The 18,696-nt window shown below is 41.3% G+C and overlaps 1 protein-coding gene across 2 annotated transcripts in view; it reads right to left on the bottom strand.

Moving 5' to 3' along the window:
* The window catches only part of TPK1 (thiamin pyrophosphokinase 1), a 319,082-nt gene that overhangs the window by 69,343 nt on the left and 231,043 nt on the right, over positions 1–18,696 (bottom strand). The window lies entirely within an intron of this gene.

Below are 18,696 nucleotides of genomic sequence, written 5' to 3'. Positions count from 1 at the left end.
TCAGAGCATCAGTAATTGCCCATTCTAGGGCACTGGCCTCCAACCAGGGATGACTGACAATAATGACCAAAGACTATCTGGTTTCCACTATGGACTGAAAGCCCACCGTGGTGGACTCCACAGACACTGAAAATTCCTGGACTCCAGGACACAGCAGAACTGGATCACAGCCGTGAACAGGGTTCCTTAAACTTTTGTTTTGAGGGACGTCTCAAAGCGTATCTTATCTAGTTGGACTGTTAAACAGAAAGGTCTCCCCTGGCAGAAAGGATCGTTTTAGATTCACCTCAGGTGTTACCTTTGATCCCCTCCTAGGTACCGCCTCTTACACATCCTCTGTGTGGTTAAAAAAACCACACACACACACACACAATTCAGTTGTGTAAGTTTAAAGATCTAATCGGCTTTATTCAAGGACCCCTGAACCGGGAAGCACCCCGCTCACCAAGCAGGAAGGAGCTGGAGGAGCTGCACAAATGGAAGGCAGAAGGGGTCGGGTAGGAAGAAGCTGCTAACGGAGGGGGTTGTTTCAAGCAAGGTTACCTCCCTGTGAGGGAAGGGCGGGGGTCTATACTGTAGATCACCTCACTGGAGCTGATCAGGAAATTCCAGACCGAGAGGTTAAAGGTCACATTTCCGGGAGAGGCTGGAAGCGCAACAGAGTCTTGATTTGTTGTTGTGGGGGCCCTGACTCCATTTTGGGCCTGTTGTTCCTTCCTTTCTTTCCTTTCCTTCCTCCCTCCCCCTCCTTCTCTCCGTCCCTCCCTCCCTTCCTTCCTCCTCCCCTCCCTCCCTCCCCACCTTTTTTTAAACAATGTCTTGGGTCTGACAGAGGCCTCCAGCCCCACCACTGCAGCCAGCTCCATGTCGACCGCCCACTCTGCTGCTGCGTCCACTGTTCCTAACTCCTCCCGGGAGAACTAACCCCCGCTGAGCCTTCCATTCTTACTGATGAGGTTAGAACAGAAGGTTCACAAGGCCAGGCCTTAGGCTAATCCTTCTTTCCTGCTTTAATTTTAGCACTTGCCACCTGACCCAACCCCACTGAAAGTTCGTATTCTTTAAGTATTTGCTCAGGGCTTACTCTGTGCAGGAACCATGCTAAGTGTTCGAGATACAGTAGAGAACTAGACGGGCAACAGTCCCTGCTCTCATGAAGCTTAACTTTAGTGAGGGGAAGACGGATCGCAATCATTTAATGAGACGGTATCAAACAGGGATGATTACACTGAAGAAAACTGAACAGGGCGAGTGCTGGAGTGCTTTGTCAGGCAGGGGTGCGAATGAAGATCTTATTAGGTAGGGGTCTCGGCGAAAAAGCAATACCCAAGCTGAGACCGGAATTATGCTACGTGTGAGGGCCACTGGAAGATACGAGGAATAGTATTCCAAGCAGAGGGAAAAGCAAGTCCGAAGAACCTAAGACAGGAACTCCAAGGGCAGCCTGGTGAAGGCCAGATCCTGGAGCAGGACAAGCAGCACACACACGAGCAAGGTGTTTATTCTAAATGTGAGGGCAAGGCATTAAGGGTCCAGGTGGAGATACACATTTGAGAAGCAATGGCATGTAGACCTATTTAAAGCTATCCGTTGTGATCAGATCATTGAGCTGACAGATAGAAGGGGACTCAGAAGCAGACCAAGCAGAGAGGGGCATTTTCTTAATGAGAAATGAAGTTGGCAAGATAAATCAGTTGACTTCTAGGTAACAAAGTTGTCTTAAATTTGTTTGGCTATACTGACTGACAGGACAGTGTTACCCCCCACCCCCAGCTACACTGAGTTTTCAGATTGTTTAGGTGTGTATATTAGGAAGGTACTACTAGCATTTTCTTCTTCTATTCATACCTTCTTCATTAAAAAATATGTTCATGGGTAAAATTAAACAGAAAACACAGCTAACTGTAAAATTTCAGCTGTGACATTCTAAATAATTTGTAATTGCCATAAGCATTAATGGTAAATCACTAACAGCCTTGCACACAACACGAGGCACCAAGAGCTGATGGTGTAAGTACATCCAGGACCCATAACCCGGAACCTAATCCCCTGGTGTCTGCAGGCTAAGTGAGCATACTGAAATTGCCAGTGAGCCGTTATTTTAAGAGTGACCTCCAGGGGCGCCTGGGTGGCTCAGTGGTTAAATATCTGCCTTCGACTCAGGTCATGATCCCGGGGTCCTGGGACTGAGCCCCACATCGGGCTCCCTGCTCAGATGGGAGCATGCTTCCTCCTCTCCCTCTGCCTGCCGCTCTCCCTGCTTGTGCTCTCTGTGCCAAATAAATAAATAAAATCCTTAAAAAAAAAATAAGAATGACCTTTAACCTGCTTTAGTGAATTTTTTTGGATCAATCAAAATCATGAATACTTACACACAGTTACAGATCACTTGTAGAATTTACAGCCATTGGAGACTTCAGAGCTGCTGCCTGAGGCTACGGTGCCCATGGTCACCAGCCCCAATCCACCCTGTCTGCTGTGCCCCAGGAGAATTCTGCTAGAGAGGAAGTCAGAACTGAGGAATCCTTGCTCAGAACAATGAGTCCTTGCTGTGGTCCAAAATTTGTTTAGAAGTTACTTATTGTTTTAACACCCTCTCCTTGATAGGTATTTTAAACTTTCTAAATCAATCTTATACCAAATGCCTTACCTGCTGATGCCGGGACAGACTTTCTGGTAAAGATTCACGCCACTTACGATTAGTGCCTCCATCCAGAAGCGTCTTCGCCTTAATATCTAGCAGCACACCTCTCATTTTGATCTGTTTCTGGTTTTGAAGGTGGAGCTAAACATACCTCTCTCCCAAAAGTGTCCCCCCCCCAACTCTGGATCCCACCTGCCAGCCTCCTCAGGGATGTCACCTGCACACTGTACCCACCTGTCAGCCATTTCTCCCAATGGAAACTTCTCCCTGGATCTCTGCAGTTTCTCAGCTCCCTTTGATTTCCAACAGAGACAGACTTCTTTTACACCTTGGACATAAAGGCCGCCGTGATAACAAAACTCCATACCTATAGTTTTTCTTGAATCACTGATAAATGTCTTTCACAAAGGTTAATATATCTGCTGCCATTGTGCTCTCAGTGTGCACTCAAACTCCCTTCTAATCACCTGAAGAGACAGAAATCTGGCTTCCATCCCTACTAGGCTGCAACTGTTCTGCATTTTCAAGAGTGACCAAATTACTCCTTCAGTGAAATCCAACAATTTCACTCTCTTTTGCAAAGGACCCTTCTCACTATTCCCCCTTTAAACGGCAGCGTCTTTTCAGATAACGTACACAACCCTTTCCTCTTCCTTCCGGGCTCACTGTTCCTTCTTTGCCTTTTTCTCCCCAGAATCCATTATTTCTTAGCAACCTGTAAATAAGCTTGTTTCCAAGGCTAAGCAACCACTTCATTAGTTACTTGCAGTGGACGATGCTAGAGAAATGTGGAAGGTCTGAATATGTAAAAGACAGACCGACTCTGATAAGGAGTCCTATTATTAATCAGGTCATTTAAACATCCAGTGTTAAGGATTTTACTAAATAGGATAGGAACAAAACCTAAGGGGTCCTTAAACAAAGACATATACGATCTAGTTAAGTGGATAAAATAAAGATACAAAATAGTTGGAACAAACATGAACGCACTTTTTACATTTACATGATGCTGTAAGAATGCCCTACAGGGCACAGTAAAGCAGAACTAGTTCTTTGTTTTCCCTCCTTTTGCAAAGCAAATCTTGTAAGTTTCACGAATAGACACACAATGAGAGAAACAATTTCATCTGCCTTTGTTTTTATAATGATACTTGTTCTTAAATTATAGTTTTATATGATTTTCAACATCTATAAAAAGGGAACCAGAGGCACGTGGGTGGCTCAGTAGGTTAAGGTGATTTCAGCTCAGGTCAGATCTCAGGGTTGTGAGATTGACCTCCTCTCCGGCTTTGCTCTCAGTGGGGAGTCTGCTTGAGATCCCTGTGTGTGCTCTCATTAAAAGAAATTTAAAAATCTTTTTAAAAAGGGGCAGGACCCCCCCTCCCCCAAGAAATGTTTTATACCTTTCCTCAGGCTCAGAGCAGAAAAGAAATGGGCAAGAAAATCATGTAGGGGAACAGTGAGTTCCTTTAAAACTCCAAATCCCCAGTAAGGTGAGATTTCTAAATTCAGGCCTCTGTGGACCATCCCTAGGTAAGCCCCTCTCCAACACACACTCACTCACCATCAATAACTGTCCCTGGTTATCATCACATTCTGAACGGTATCACTTTAAGCCTTATCAATTGGCGGACTTTACAGCTATTTTCACCATTAAAATTCAACTTCTCTTTTACTATCCTAATTGTGTTAAAGGTTTATGATAAAGATCTTGCTTCAACATCTTTCACTGTAGTGCAGCTGACTCTGTTACGAAATTCATGTGGAGAAAATACACATGCGAATTTAAACAAGGTTGCTAATGACCTAACACATGCAAGGCACTACTCTAGTCTACGAGGAGGTGTCGCAGGTAACAGGCACCAAATTCCTGAGGCGAATGCATTCTAGTAGAGGGAGTAAGAAACTGGCACAAAGATACTCATAGGTAAATACACAGAAGGGCTGCACGGCCCGCTTTTGGAATTCAAAGGAAAGAGAAACCACATTTTGTAGGAAAGCTTCATGAAGGACGTGATCTGAAGTGGCCCTTGGAGATGAGTAAGATCAGTGGGAGGCAGGGGAAGATGTTCAAGGAAGAACACACACTGGGAATCCTGGGGGATGGGCTCAAGACTTAGGGAGAAGGTATATGCATTGGCCCTTGAATGTTTTTTACAGGCATTCAGGAGGAAAGAACAAAAGAGTACAATTCTGCTATTGAGAGTAAAGAGGACTAACACTAGAGATGAAAGAGACTGAGATGATTTCATTCCAAGTCACTCATTTTAAACAAAAGAGAACTGAAAACTTGGGGTAGATGAGAGCAGTGCTCATACTTTTATCGGAATCGCGGCAGAACCAGGATAAGAACAAAGCCAGCATCACTGTCCTTATTCACTTTGTCCTACGAGCACAAGCCAGATTTCCCCGTGAGTAATGTATCCATCCCATCCTTCTATAAGGGGTGAAAGTTATTTAGGTAATTCACAGAGTAATTAGCATGTACCAGGCAAGGCTGTAGGAAATGAAACTTCTTCATCCTTGTCTATACCGTATCAGCCTTCAGCGGGATACAGGTCAATTGAAAACACCACAGGTGTAAATTTGTAATTTTCTTAATTACATGTCACATTTAAACTGCCACTGATACAGTGCAAATAATTTTTTTTTAAATGGCTAAAAATAGGGGCGCCTGGGTGGCTCAGTCATTAAGCGTCTGCCTTCGGCTCAGGGCGTGATCCCGGCACTCCGGGATCGAGTCCCACATCGGGCTCCTCTGCTGGGAGCCTGCTTCTTCCTCTCCCACTCCCCCTGCTTGTGTTCCCTCTTTGCTGGCTGTCTCTCTCTCTCTGTCAAATAAATAAACAAAATCATTAAAAAAAATGGCTAAAAATAAAAGTTGGTTTTTTAGCTAGCTAAAAAAAATCAGAAGGCTTTCTTGCTTGGGTAATTCTTTTTTTCTAAGCACATTCTTTAACACACACATACACACACACACACACAGAAGGAAAACCAGATTTAGCGATAGACAGTTGAGAGAGACAGGTTGTTAATTTACAATTAAATGGGTCTAGAAAGCAAATGAGTCAAAAAGGCCAATGAGATTTGCCCAAAGTGATCTTTGCAATTACACTCCTGAGAAGGGAGCCGGAGTGTGACGGTGGCACCCAGGCTTCTGAGAGACAGCAATACTAGTAACGAATCTTTATCAAGGAACAATGCATTGACTGTAGCCAGAGCTTCAACTCTGTCTCAGTGTAAATGAGGAACAGTAATTATTTCCCATTCCTGGCTTCACTGTGACCTTCTGAAGAGTGAGGACCTTCAGCAGATTATCAGCTCTAGTGATGCCACAGGACGTCCTCCTCCGTGACGTTCGAAGCACTTTCGTACAGTGAACCGCATCACAGGAAACCTCCGTGGACGGGTCCACACAACGTGACGTCGGCCCCTGACACAGCTTTCAAACAAACAGCCCCGATTCTGGTCTGGTTACTGCTTCTCTTAATTGCCAGCACATAGGGAACCGAGGAGATGGAGGTCTTCTTGAAAATCTAAGTTGTTGGCATTTATAATCTGGACTCCTCCATTTCTCCGTGGCTTCAGCAGCCCATGTTTGAACTGAAGAAAGTCCTGACATCATCTAACCCTCAGGTGAGGAGTCTGCATGGTCCCAATACCAGGGAACCCCCTCATTTTAGACTCAGAATCTGACCCCTACTGTCCTCTTTCCTCCATATTATTAACTAAACAGCTGCATAGATTTTTCCAGTGTACTTCAAGGGAAACTCAAGGTACAAACTGTATAGAAAGAAGGTAAGTTAGATGTTATATAATAATCTCTAGAGACTTGCTTTGTCAAGGAGTTTAAAGCATTGATTTGTCCCTTTTTGGCTGTTTTTAAATCTCAGAGCCAAAGGATTTCTACCCTCTCTGCTAGTTCAATCCTACTCTCCTCTCTGGAAGAGGAAAGGAGACTACAATGTAGTTCCCTGATGCATAATTAAGCTTGAGAACTTACCTCCTCTCTATGGAATTTGTACCCAGAGTTTCCCTTGAACGACAGCCATAAATAAATAAATAAATAAATAAATAAATAAATAAATAAATAAATAAATAAATAAATATTTCTTCACAAACTTTGTGTGGGGTACACACTTATATAGAAAAGCCCTTTTACGTGGAGGCTTCTATTTTAGTCTGCATGCTGGACATTTCCCCACTTTGATCTCCCCTTCTTTTAATTTAAGCCTAGTATCCTCCAAATATTTTCCGCTTTTTCAGTTTGGCCTCCAGGCAATCGAGAGGGCAGAGTGGCACTGGCTGCTACGAGAACTGCTTGCGTTCTAAACGTCCTGCAACTAAGCCATCCTGCCCTTCGACCACTGTTCTTTCTCTTCCATCCTGGAATCTGTACATACTCAAAAATTCTGTTTTAACCATTTATCCTCCTTTGTGAATGCTAAATCAATCTTTTCCCCCCCTTGAACGTTTATTACAGATATCCTGAGAACCATGGTGACTGACATCTGGTTTATAATCACCCCCAGAAATCCTATCACAGCATAAATCACACCTGAATCACCCACTCTACAAAGCTGTGTGGGTTCTACTCTGTGGTTGGGGTCTTACAGAGGGAAAGGCGTGTCTTAGGTGGGGCTTGCAACATGATTTTAATTGCTAAGGTGTTAATTTCTATCTCCTTCTTCTCTGATGTTGCCCAATATCAAGGAAAATTCCACTTTCATTTAGAGAAAGGATTTTGAGATAGGATATTTCACTCTGTCCAAGCTTTTAAAAAGTTATGTAAATCATCAGTGATGGATCCATCCGACGTGCACAGAGGACTCTCTTAGGAAATATGAACTTGGGCAATTCATTTAACATCCTGTGACTCAGCTTCCTCATCTACAAAATGGGGATAATAATACTCGGCATTAATAAGAGGGTTGAAGTTAAATCTGAATGACAGTGAGTGTAGAGAAGAGAGACGGGATTTGTGAAGGTGCTATTCACAATGCTGAGTATGATTATCCGGACTCGGTAGAAAATTACACCCTGTGAGCTGTTCCCACAGTAAAAGTTTATTCACCCGCACCCCTTGATTCTTTCTCTACAATTCATGTAATGACCAAAAGTTATTGCTTTCTTGTCTCAATATATTAGCTGGATGGTTGAATGCACAGAGCGCACATCTGAATCAGCACAAAAGTGCAACCTGGAGGAGGGGAAAGAGAAGGGGACTCTTGAGCTTACACTGAAGTCATTCTCATCCGTCAACCTGCCCCCATAAATACTAGGAAATCAACTCATTTAAAAACTGGGGAGGCAAACCTGAGTTATAATAGTGTTCTTGAATGCAGGTCAGTGAAAAATTGGTCTGCTCGCAAATTCCCATTTGTCATGTTCCCTACAAATGCACGTTAATTGTTTTCATATTTAAATGCCTAGAATCAACCATAATAAATGTGTGTTGTCAGGTTGTAGGGAGTTTTCTAAAAACAAAACAGGATGATTACGGCATACGGTAAATTATTGTTGGCTCCCTGTGCTCTCAGCAGAATCACAAAAGGGCAAGGCCTTAAGAGAAGAAAAATCATTCATGTCTGGTTCAAATCCTACAACACAGAAAAGAGAACTGGAGCTGAGTTAATGAAATATATATTTAATACAAGTTTGTAGTAGGCCATATGTTATTAGCTCTAAATGTCTGAAAACATAATATTTGCTTAGAAATACAATATTTGAAAATCCTTCTCAATGACATAGTCTAAAAATAATCTTGCTCCTTTCTGCATTTTTCTCTCCAGAGAAATAATACCTATTGCTTACCAACACCACCACTAACTTTGCCTTCCTCATAAAAGCTGGGTCCTAGACTTTCCCATGATTGCCATTTTGTGCAATGATTCCTCAGCACTAATATTCAGAACTTACTGAAAGTGGCAGTTTTGTGGTCTATAACCCCTGACTGACTAAATCTAGGTACATACTGAGAAAACCCAAACTTGTAATATGGTACAAGCATGTGAGTGTGGCACAGGGGTGTGTGTGTGTGTGGGGGGGGTTAGAAATAACAGCGATAGTGCCATAAATAAGCTAATAGTTTGATGGTGTATATGTGCTCAGTTAATTCATTAATACCTACTTGATCTTTAATGACCTTTAGGACCCTGAGACTAATAATATGTGGCTATAAAAGCAATATAAGTAAGAGTCTAATTTTCTGCCTCTTGTGTTTTCACTATCTTAATCATACATCAGATTGCTGCCTTTTTTTTTTTTTAAGATTTATTTATTTATTTTAGGGGAGGAGGGAGAGAATCTCAAGCAGACTCTGCAAGCTAAGCACAGAGCCCAACATGGGGCTCAATCTCACAACCCAGAGATCATGACCTGAGCCAAAATCAAAAGTCAGACACTCAAAAAACTGAGCCACCCAGTTGCCCCTTTGGCCTGTTTTTTGGTTTTTTTTTTGTTTGTTTGTTTGTTTTTTTTATAAAATATCAGTTTCTCATGTAAGTAGAGCTTCAAAGGCTAACCAAGGTAAGAAACATAAAAAGGATTTTAAAAAAGGAATATGTCTGAGAAGAGACTGCTTACAACCCTCCAGCCGAATGGAGCTCTGGCTCTGGCCTGTGAAGCCTGACTTCCTGCCTGGTTCTCACGCATCAGAATATATACTTTGCTAAACCTGACGACAATCCTTGGAGAACAGAAACTGGATGGATGGAAACGGTTACCCTCGTTCTTCTCTGTGGACACTAAATAAATCATGCTTACGCAATTTGTTTTGTTTTTATTCTGTCTTGAGTCTTTATCACAAGTTATCTGAGGTCAGATGAATGACAATACTGGAATTCAGTTTCTCAACAGCAATATAAGCAAGTCTTCATACGTTAGTTTTCAGGGTAACTGTAAAGATTCAATGATCTAATGACTGTATTCAATAATATTACTTCAGAAAATTACTTAATTCATGGAGTACAAACCTGATACGGGAGGCTGAATAATGCCCCCCCCCCACCAGTGTCTACAGTGTAATCCCTGGAGCCTGTGAATAAATCACTTATATGGCAGGAGGAGTTTTGCGAGATGTGTTTAAATCAAAATTCTGCGATGGGGTTACCCTGGATCATCCAGGTGGTCCCAGTGTAATCACAATTCCTTAAAAGCAGGAAGCTACAGAGTCAGCGTTGGAGGAAGAGATGTAACAATGGAAGCGGAGGTCAGAGAGATCTGATGATGCTGTGCTGCTAGCCTGGAAGACGGTGGAAGGAATCATGGTCAAGGAATGTGGGCAACCTCCGGAAGGCCGCAATGGTGAGAAAAGGATTCTCCCCTGGAGCTTCCAGGAGGAAGGCAGCTCTGTCATTACGTTAGTTTTCAGTTTTTAAGGCCCATTTCGCACTCCAGCCTGCAGAACTGTAAGGTAACGGATGCACTGCTTGGGCCACTAGCTTGTGGTAATTTGTGACAGCAGCAATTTGAGACAGATACGCCTGAAAACTTACATCATGAAAAATTTAACAAATATGGTTATTTCTTAATCTATGAAACATCACACACTTTAGGTGTCTCTATCTTTAAACATATTTAGATCTGTTATCAAACATCAAAATTTCCTGCAGTGCTAGTAATGAAGGAGATCAGGAGGAGAAAGTTCTGTGCTAGGAGTTGAGACACCTGCGTTTTAGGTCAGTTCTGGCTCCAAGAAGCTGTGTGGTTTGTGAAGTCATTTTTATTTATTTACTTATTTTTGGAAGTCATTTTTAGATATTAGTTATTTCACTTGAAAGTCACAGGTCTCAACAACCGATGACATTATTGTGAAACTATCATCTTGACATTATGATACTATAATTATTCTAGAATCCAAGTAAAGGAGACAGCATTCACACGGTCTGGCCCATACATCATAGAAATTGTCATTTGCTGGCATACAATATAGAATGCATTAAAAACATCAAGATATAGTATCAACAAGATTTTTTTTAATACATCCTATTAATAAAGAAAGTAATATTCTGCTATTCCCATAACATAGTCCAAAGCATAAGAAATCACTCAGTGCAGCCTAGAGTAATGAAACTGGTATGCGCGATTACATTTTAAAGTTTTACCAAATACTTGGAAATATTCAGTACTCTATAAATAGAAATTTAAGGCCTCCTTGAAAAACCTCTGTGAAAATATTTATTTGCAGTTATGATCCTAAATTATATAAACAATACAAATGTCATATTATAGGTATGGCTATTATGAAAAATCTTTCACCTCTGCATCACACATTTAAATTTACATAAATTTGTAAGAGAACTTTTTATTTCTGAGGTTTGAAAAGATTCTTAGTGGAAAATTATTAATGAAGAAAAATCAATACTGGAATTTATAGCCAGCACTTTCCATTTATAAATAAAAACGGGCTATGAAAACATTAATGACTCTTCTAAATTAATCATATAAAACCACGGAGATTGAAAGTCATTGATGGCTAACTAAATACAGAAGGGGTAAAATTTCTCCTGTCCATGTGTGGAGATACGTGATTTTTAAAAGAACACTTATAGGATAGTGTATATCATTTTCATGTAAATGCAACTTCTTCCCCATAAAGTTGTGCTTGCTTCAATGTTCAGTGATCTGTACTCCTCAGAAGGGCCCTGCTGTTTTTTAATTAGAAACAAGATGGCCCTGTTGGTCTCCTTTCCTCCCCGCTCCTCTCTTTGTGGCAGTAGGCAGACTAAAAAGGGCCAAAGTGCAAGGCACCACCTGTCTTTGGATCAGAACATACGCCAGGTATCTCCTGCAACCAGAGTTCCCACTATGCTTTGTCCTTCCCAAATCTGCATCCTGCCTGCTAGACCTACTTCCCTTGTGTCTTGCTTTTGCGCCTTGGCTGACTTCCCCAGAGTTTCCCTCCTGAATGCCTAGACTTTAATTAAGAGTACACAGCAGTATTATTCTGACACCAAAACCAGTCAAAGACATCACAAAGCAAAACAAAACAAAAAAACCCTATGAAACAATTTATCTTAGGAGATGGATACAAAAATCCTCAACAAAGGAGAAAACAGAATCCAGCAATATATAAAAAGAACCGTACATCATGACCAGGCAAGGTTTGTTCCAAGGATGCAAGTTTGTTTAACATCCGTAATCCAATTAATGTAATAAACTATATCAGCAGAATTAAAAAAATATAAAAATCACACAATCATCTCAACAGACAAAATTTAAAAAAGCAAAATCCACGCTATTTCATGATAAAAAACACTCACCAAACTATGACTAGAATGGAATTTCCCCAATCTGATAAAAGACATCTATGAAAAACCAACAGCTAGCATCGTATGTATGGTGAAAGACTGGATGCTTTCCATCCAAGATCCAAACAGGACAAGGATGTCCACGTTTGCTGCTTTCGATATTATTTGAATATTTAATATTTTATTGGAGGTTCTAGCCAAGACAATTGGGCAAGAAAAAGAAAAGATTCCACATCCATTTGCAGAGGACATGATCTTGAATATTAAAAAAATCCTAAGCAATCTACTAAAACACCATTCGTACTAATACATGAATTCAGCAAGATTATAGGATATGAGATCAGTTGATACAAAAATCAATTCTATTTCTATACACTTGCAATGAACAACCTAAAAGTGAAATTAAGAAGAGAATTCCATTCACAACAGGATTAAAACAATCCAATACTTTGGAACAAATTTAACCAAAGAAGTACAAAACTTACAGTATGAAGACAGCAAGACTCTGTTGAAAAAAATTAAAGATCTCAATGAAAGCACCCCAGGTTCATGGGTTGGAAGACTTAACATTGGTATAAGACAGACTTACTTCTCAAAATGATCTGCTGAATCAATACAGTCCTTATCAGAATCCTAGCTGTCTTAGAAGTCAATAAATTATATAAACAAATTATGTCTATGCATATCATTTGATAAGTTCTGTGCTATTTGATGTACCGTATTTTATCAGTTCTAACATGTGCATGTCCCCCTCATCTCTGCAATTATAATTAAGTATTTTTCCCTTAGTGAACATAAAATAATAATGCATCTTATAATTGATGACATCTTAAATGTGATGAAATATAATAATTTCACCTATTTGTAAACTCAAGAAAATGGTTTGGGGTGGAAAACTTTCATTAACAGCTTCCTTGGGGAGAGACGGAGGGGAAAAAAAAGCCATCCTAATTATCACCTTTGATCTCTAATGCATGTGTTTTATGTAAAAATTTTAATAGTATCTTTAATTCATTTCAAAGCGGGTCACCAGTTACCAAAGAATTAAGATACAAAAGACACCGGGGGCTCCTGGGTGGCGCACTCAGTTAAGCATCCGACTCTTGTTGGCTCAGGTCCTGATCTCAGGATCCTGAGATCGAGCCCCACACTGGGCTCCACAGTCAGGGCAGAGCCTGCGTAAGACTCTCACCCTCTCCGCCCCTCCCCACCCTGCACTCACTCTCTCTCTAAAATAAATAAATAAATCTTAAAAAAGAAAAAGACACAAAAGATATTGTCCTTGAATCAAACAGGCAATATCGATGTCACAGATTCAGACTGCCATTTTTTAAGCACTGGACTGGAAAAGCAATAGTTAAAAATAATGACAAAGACACCTAAAAATATAAAACATCTCACACATTGGTGGCATTCGCTCACAGAAGGTTATGACCTAAGCGGGCATGGCTGTTGTTGAACCAGGACGCCTATATGCCAACAAGTCCCAAATTTTATCTCTAGCACGCACCTCTCCCCTGCACTCCAGACTTACAACACTAACTGACCTGAATCCCTCTGAGTCATAAGAGAGTGAGAATTAAGGGTGCTTCTCAATGAAACTGCATTATTACCAGGTGTAGTTTTATAGATCCATAAGCTGGTCCCTTGTTAGGCTGGCACTTAACAATCCTCACAGAGAACTCCTGCAGGAAATCTTGTACCTGTACACACTCACTATAAATTATTTTCCATTGAGATGAAAAATCTTTTCAAATGGTTTTCTCTTAATTTCTTCCCTTCAAAAACATTTCACCTGGGTTAGATTTGAGTCTCTTTTAGTCAGTGCTATAAAATTATTTCATTCTGTCATTTATTTCTATACTTTGAAAAAACATAAAAGAAGGAACAATGAATGCATAATTTCACACTCAATTTGAGTTTTATAAATAAGAGGGCTGGGCAAAAGGAAGGCAATCCCATTTGATATTTTCTTAGGCCAAAGTGTAAAGAAGTTAAGAGCTCCGTTCTAGAGAATTTAAATTCTTCTTCCTAAGCCTTTCCATTTCTTATTTTCCCCATATATGTGCCTTCCTCTTGTTTTCTTCTCTTTATTTCAAATTCATTTGAGTGGTTACTTTTTAAAATCAACTTACCTTTGATGGAAAGTCTTTCATTTAATAATTGGAAACAAGGAAAAATAGCATTAAAGGCTCGAATTCAAATTTTGAGTGCATCAATCCCTAATGACGTGCATTTAGGCAAATCACTGCCTACGGCTTGGAACTACCATGTGCCCTTATCTGAAGAATGGGGATATCTGAAAAATTTGCACAAGCAATAAACTATACCACTTATCAAGGCGAAGGAAAACCAACTAGAGTAAAAGAAAGGTTACACTTAATGCATATGGTAGTAAAACTTGAGGACATCAAAGTAAAATATGAGGTCTACAGGACAGAGTTAAAGATGGACTGTAAGCGTGTTAAGAGTTAGTTTGCTTAACTGCAGATTCTTCAACGGCAACAACAGAAACCCCTAAGAATATGGCCGAAAGAGAGTGAAAATAAGATTTTATCATATGTGTCACTAAACTGTTCATCAAGACAGCGGACAAAGACATTTCTCGATAGAGGAGCAGAGTCCTTCCTACTCATTCTCTTCTTCCTCCTGACAGGACCTCAGTTTCACTTGGGACACCCATGTCTGCAGCAAGGGTGGCTGTTCGGTAGTTCTGGCCACTGAGGCAAAAGACTGGATGCAGGAAGGATTTCTGGAAATGTGGGAGCCCTAAAGCCTTGCTTTTGTGCTGCGTGTGCCACCCCGTCTTCCCCTCTGCCCTTTCCTTTCTCCTGATGCTGACTGGGGACCCGAGTGGCTGGAGCTGCAACATCTTACGATCTTGAGGCAAAGGCTGAGGGAACCACGGAAGTCATGCCCTGTAACTACTTACCTCTATACTTCGTTACACGAGGAAAAAAGAATTAGGCTTTTTTAAAGCTCCTGTTTCAGTGAGTCATAACCAAACACATTCCTATTTGTTATGACTGAAGAAGAAAGAAAACTTAATTACCATCAAATATATGACTTTCTATAGAAAACCCCAGTGAATCCATACTCACATTTTTTTTTAGGAACAATAAAAGCGGGACACCTGGGTCGCTCAGCCAGTTGAATGTCTGACTCTTGGTTTTGGCTCAGGTCACGATCTCAGGGTCATGAGATCGAGCCCCACATGGGGCTCCACACTGGGTGTGGAGCCTGCTTAAGATTCTCTCTCTCCCCCTCCCTCTGCCCCTCCCCCTAGAAACAATAAAGCATTCAGCAATATATTGATATAATATACTTAAATCAATTTGATGTCTGTCTGTATACCACCAAGGAGCTCAGAAAATTGAAGTTTTTAAAAGGTATAATTTAAAATACCAACACAAAAGAGAGGGTTCCTGGAAATCTTACAGAAGATGTACAGGATCTTCTGGATGAAATTTTTAAATTATTGAAAGCAGTTAAAAGGTCCTAAGTAAATAGAGATAGTTATGTTTATGGAAGACTCAATCACACACAGGACTTTTCTTCCTCAATTGTTGTATTCTCCCAATTTATCTATAAACGAAAAATAATCCCAATAAAACTTAAAATGGAATTGTGTGCATGACACTCGTAAGTTAATGCTAACATTTATGAAGATCGAAAAGCTAGGAATAACCATCAAACTCTGGAAGAAGAAAGTTGGGAGACTCCATTAGCTATATTTCGGTATTTATTATAAAGCTACGGTAATCAAGGCAGTGTGGGATCAGTACAGAAAGAAATGTGTGAGCCAAGAGAACAGACCAGAAATTCAAGTTTTCCCCCTGAACGTGAAAACTTTCGGTTGGAGAAAGTAAGCCAAAAGGTGCTGAGGCAACTACTTATTGGTAATGAAAAAAACAAAAATCAGATCTCCAGCTCAAATCATACACAAAAATCAATTTCAGGTGCAAGAAAAGACCTAAAATAAGACTTAACACTATATTGTGAGAACGTCCTTATGTATGTGGGGAATAGAGAGATGACTTAAGACAAAAACTACAAATCCCCACAAAAAAGATGGATACGTTTGACTGCCTTTAACTTACTAACCCCGATGCATACAAAAATGCAGTCAACAACTGGAAAAGGCAAAGTATAGCCAGGAAGAAGATAATTAGGGTCTAAAGAACTTCTAATAATAAGAAAAATCAAATAGTCCAAGGGCTAAATGGGCAAAGGAAAGCGATCCACAGAAGAAGAAACCAACACCGCACGGTTAATAACTACAAAAAGATGCTTTCCCTCGGTGGTAACCAGAGATCGTAATGAAATAGCACTGACACGCATCAGATCGCAAGAACGATGAAATCCGACAATACCCAGAACTGCGCGAGGACGCAGAGCACGGGAGGTCTTGTATTCTCCTGGGTGGGTGTATGATGGCGTACCCACCGTCAGAGCGTACGGCACACGTAGTAAAGGTGACCTTGCCTACGATGCAGCTATTCCACTCCCACGCGCGCGCAGCCTAGAGAAACTCCGGTAGCAGACACAGGACACAATGTTCACAGCGTGCTGCTACGAAGTCAACTGTCATACAGGCAGCGTCGACACTAGCTGTCAAGGTTCACTTCTGGCTGATGGGCACAGAGGCACCTTTTCACACTTGTTTTAAAGACGGAACGTCACGAGAGATATTGCAAATGGAAACAGGGACATCAGATTTGTTTCAGAACTTGTGGCATCACGTTTTAGAGTGGGTAAAGACGGAGACAGCCAGCCTCCAGAGCCCCTGAGGGAGATATGGGTTTTGTTTTTAAAGTAAGGCAGACTGGCACATGCAGCACCTCATTTGGAAGTGTCTGGAGTCTTGGAAGTTTGATTACCCTACGTTCTCCTACAAATGGACCCTGAGAGCTCGTCTGGAGGTCCTAGCAGGGGAGCACAGCTAGTCGCATACCCTTGACTGAAGAACGGTCCTCCTCTATTGGGGAAGGTCATCCCAGAGGACCCAGTGTGCGCCTTCGGGAGGGATGCACAAGGAGCCGTGGCGAGGGTGGAAGGGGCACTTGCCTAGCCAGCCAGATCAGCTGAATCAACACTGGCGATCAGCGGGGTGACACATGTCGCAGCCAGGTTGCCCTCCCACCCCTGAGGAAGATTTTGATAGGTCTCCTCAGTAGCACCTGTGCACTCTCCTTCACCTACGAAGGGATCAGCACCGGGCTGAGTTACTGCACCACCTTTCTCCCTCCCCGGCCATCCTGTCACTTCATAGGGGTGACTGACAAGTTGACACTGACCTCAGGGGTCTGCGTTCACAGTGACAGTGAGTGAAGCAGGGGCCCTGCCCTCTCAGTGGAAGAAATCTAGACACTGCTCTTCAAGTTGACATTGCATCATTTCCCAGCTGTTCTCACTTTTTAATGACATAATATTACCCATCACAAGACCCCATTAGGTGGCACTTTCACCACAGAGACCTGATGAAACAGTGTGTCTCAATTCTCTTGCTTTGCATACTCCATTAAGTTGCTATTTACATGTTTTACATAAAATTGTAGGGGAAAAATAATTATTTCAAAAGTCAAAGCCATCTGCAAATATATAAATAAGTAATAGCACATAGCACTTCTGCAGGACTGAAAACATTATCACGGACGGTAAGATTAAACGCCACATCATGCCCGAGGCGCCCTTCCCAGAGTCAACTTCATTATACGGTGTTGGGACGTGTATGTTACTGTTGGATACAGGGGATCGGAGGATGTTCTGAGGAGCCCTGAAAGCCTGGATAATCCTCCGAGTCTTTCCCATCACCGTAAGAGAAAGGAAGCGGGGCCATTGCCTCGACTGCCACCCTCCTCCCTGTTCAGTGCCCCTCCTGCCGTGGTGCCAGCCCCGAAAAGTGAGGTCACCACCGGGTCTGGAAGGACTTCACCAGTGTTGCGACTGGGTCTCGGGAACTAATGGAACTCTAAAAAGTACCATTGTTTTAGGTTGGAAATGTTTAAAAAAAAAAAAAAAGTTTCTAATGGGAGCTCGTGTCAGTTTCAGCTAAACAGCTTCAAAGCCTGTCACATATTTCTGTGCACTGGAGCAGATCTGTCTCACCGTCCTTTCAAATTCTGATGAGCTCTCCAGACATTTGTCTCAAAAGATCTCTAGTTTTTCCTAATTGTTTCAGCAGCAGCTCATAGAAAAGCCTTTTAAAATATCTTTTAATCTTCAAATTATTTACTTCTTGAAATGTTTGTTCCCTGTGGGAACCTCAGTTTTACCTGTTATAAAAGAATGATGTGGTTCTGCGTTTTAGTTTTTACAACTTGAGAGGTCCTGGTCAATCAGGAGACAATCCTTTTGACATTGAGCCAAAGCTCTTTGACTAAATTACTATTACTCTTAAAGGGACTGGAGTTGACCTATTTCACAAGCCTGATGGTTTATTTTGGAATCCGCGTTTATTTCATGAAAAGATCCACCTCAGTTTCTGTTCCTTTCAAATCAGACAGTTTTAGTGTAACTAGGACCTATTACGGTTAATAAGTACTGGGAAATATTTTAAAACTTAGTAAAAGCAGCTAATCTTGCAAAATCTCAGCGGTTTGACTACGGAAAGAACTTGCTACTCTGGTTACAACAGCTGCTTCTCTGGAAAAGTAAAGTAGGTTTCAAGAACACAAAATCATGAAGGAGGCTGGACAAAGAATTCTCAGATCTGACACCAGAAGTACAATCCATGAGAGAAAAAAATCAGACTTCATCAAAATTAAATTAATGAATTTAGTTAATTAAATTTCTGAAAAT

This window comes from Ursus americanus, chromosome 3 (genome assembly GCF_024610735.1).
Source record: "Ursus americanus isolate L20-20 chromosome 3, mUrsAme1.1.p, whole genome shotgun sequence".
Lineage (NCBI taxonomy): Eukaryota > Metazoa > Chordata > Mammalia > Carnivora > Ursidae > Ursus > Ursus americanus.
This window is presented reverse-complemented; position numbering and strand designations above follow the sequence as displayed.